Source organism: Nematolebias whitei, chromosome 16 (assembly GCF_014905685.2).
Source record: "Nematolebias whitei isolate Nwh7 chromosome 16, NemWhi1, whole genome shotgun sequence".
Classification (NCBI taxonomy): domain Eukaryota; kingdom Metazoa; phylum Chordata; class Actinopteri; order Cyprinodontiformes; family Rivulidae; genus Nematolebias; species Nematolebias whitei.
Window position 1 is genome coordinate 17,544,240 of NC_056513.1, and position 2,626 is coordinate 17,546,865.

The following is a 2,626-nucleotide window of genomic DNA, read 5'->3' on the forward strand; positions in this document are numbered from 1 at the left end:
GTGTGTGTGTGTGTGTGTGTGTGTGTGTGTGTGTGTGTGCTCTTACCACACATAGTTTTAACAAATAATCTGTAAAAATGACTGAATTATGGACATTTTTGCTCTTGGTCAGATGGCTGTAGAGGCCATCTTGATTTGATTGGCTCCTAAAGTCAATCGGATAGACATCCTATGAGTTGGATGGTTTATCAAAATCTCTGGCTGTTGATATAATTTGCAACGTAAATCCAATTTATAATGTTCAAGCTTGAAAAAATTAAATAAAGTTCTGCAAGACGTTATTGCATGGAGCACAAGTTGGGGTGACATTTAAATCCTACCACATCAAATGTGAGCTCAGTGTCTTGAAAATTGACAGAGGTAGCCATTTTTGTGTTAGCTAGTGTTGCTGTGGTAACCATCTAGAATTAGAGTGACCCAAAAAGTTCATCGCTTATAGCTCGATATGCATTGTACAGAAGAGGATTGGGGCCATGGTGGCTCTAAGTTTTATTTATTTATTTATTTGTTTGTTTGTTTGTTTTTCAGAATTCTAACTTTAATATCAGAATATCAGAAATCTGAGGCGAAAACAATACAAATAAGGAACAATTTACTAAAAGGTTGGTTTTCTAATCAAAATAAATGAAAAGGTTAGTATTTATAACAACTGATTTCATTACAAATACTTAATAACGGCAAAAACACAATTACATTTGTAATAAGGAAATATTTTGTAATGTAAATATGTCTCATTTTAAAGCAATTTAAGGGTACTTACAACCTTTTGTAAATAAAATGAAAATAAAGTTTCCTAAAGTTATATTTGTTTCAACCAAACGTGTGAAAGACTGAAGAGAAATCAACAAGAAGTGTGGTGAATATGATTTTAAACACTCAGCCTCAAAGCACAGTAAAAAGTACACAAGTATATTAATGAATACATAGAGCTACCGTAATAACTAAAATTCAAATAAAAGTCAAAGCAACAGTAAATAAAACAAACAAACAAACAAAAAAAAGAGGTACTGATTTTGATTTTAAAATAATGTGAACTTATGTAGCCCTAATAAAAATGCTGAATTGGATATTTTTTCTCCTACTTTTCAAAAAGAGGCCACTGCTAGTAAGACTGAAAAAAAAAAGAGTTTATTTTCGCTTCAGTAAAATTCTAAATTTAAGTAACCATGAAAGGAAATAAAGAATTCTTTAGACAAAATCTAAGCCAAAGAATTCAACTGCAAAGCAGATTTCAGCATCGATAAAAGTTTCTCAGTCATTAAAGACGTGCATCCGCAACAATAACCCATACAACAGATTCAAGAAAAGAGGCCAGCAATTAAAGATTTTTTTTTTTTTCTTTGAGCTGAAGCACAGTTACACAGTGCAAAGCAAATACATGGAAACCCACTTTGGATTGATTTCACAAGGGAGATAATCAATTAATCTTCAAGTGAATTCACATTAAGCAGAGGGGACTAACGACACGGGGGAAAAGCCTTTCAGAGGAGCAACGGAGGTTATTCTCCTCCACCATCAATGATGCATTTGACACACATTTGTCATGTCAAGACCCTGTGGAAAATTCCCACCAATTATTCAGTAAAAATCCATGACTTCTACTCCCCTACTGTTTGTGGGAAATCTCTGCTGTCACTTGGTTTTTGCTCTCGCCCTTCCAGAGCCGTGTCCTCCCTGTCATGAGCCGAGGTATTGGGTATTTTATGATGACTGTACAGTCTGTGGAGGAATCTCTGCACACAAATACTGTTGCATTGATCTGCTAATCTAGTGGGGTGGGGAAGAGCAAGACTTTCATTTAGCTAAAATCATTACTTCTCCTGCAAGACGGAGAGCGATAAACGGATTTGGCATGAGAGGAGAAAACTGTTGGAAATATGAGAAGAAACAGAAGAGTAGATGAGTAAAGGAAGAGGAAAGCTGTGAAGAAGCAAGAGGACAGAAGAAAAAATTGGAGCAAAATTGTTGTTTTTATACATTTTGATTTAAAAAAAAAAAACATCTTGCATCTTTCTCTAAGTTGTGTGTGCAGAGAGGAGGTTTTTGCAGCAGTCAATAAGCGCTTGGCGAGTGATCTATCGACAGAGCGGAGCCGTGTGAGAGATGAGTTCAATATACTTCAATTTAGCTCCACTTGCTGTAATTACTTCCACCATGTGTGCGTTTGAGTGTGTGCGCGCCCCCAGAGACAGGCTGGTGTTAATACAGATAAGGAAAGTACGGCTTTGGCTTTTGTACAAGATCTGCTGATTACTGGAAGGTAAATGGTTCATTTGATAAACTTAGTTTTTAATTATGCCATTTTAGGTTATTGCGATCCACAAACTGTCTGTGGAGCCGGGTCAGATGTTGCAACTGATTTTGATCCAGTGGTACAGAGAGACTGGCTTATTTAAAAATCTCCTACCTTCATGTCATGAGTCTACACCTCACAGACATTTAGTGAAATACATTCAAAATACAAAATATAACAGTGTGAACTTTTGATGACAAGATTTGTTGCCTTTTTAAATAGTTAAAACCTAGGGTTGGAAATTACATCACAACCAAGATACTGTACTGTGTATATATATATATATATATATATATAGCGATCGATAGAACAGTGGCTAGAGCAGTCATCCTC

The 2,626-nt window shown here is 35.6% G+C and overlaps 1 protein-coding gene across 1 annotated transcript in view; it reads right to left on the reverse strand.

Moving 5' to 3' along the window:
• The window catches only part of tmod1 (tropomodulin 1), a 307,955-nt gene that overhangs the window by 3,606 nt on the left and 301,723 nt on the right, over positions 1–2,626 (reverse strand). The window lies entirely within an intron of this gene.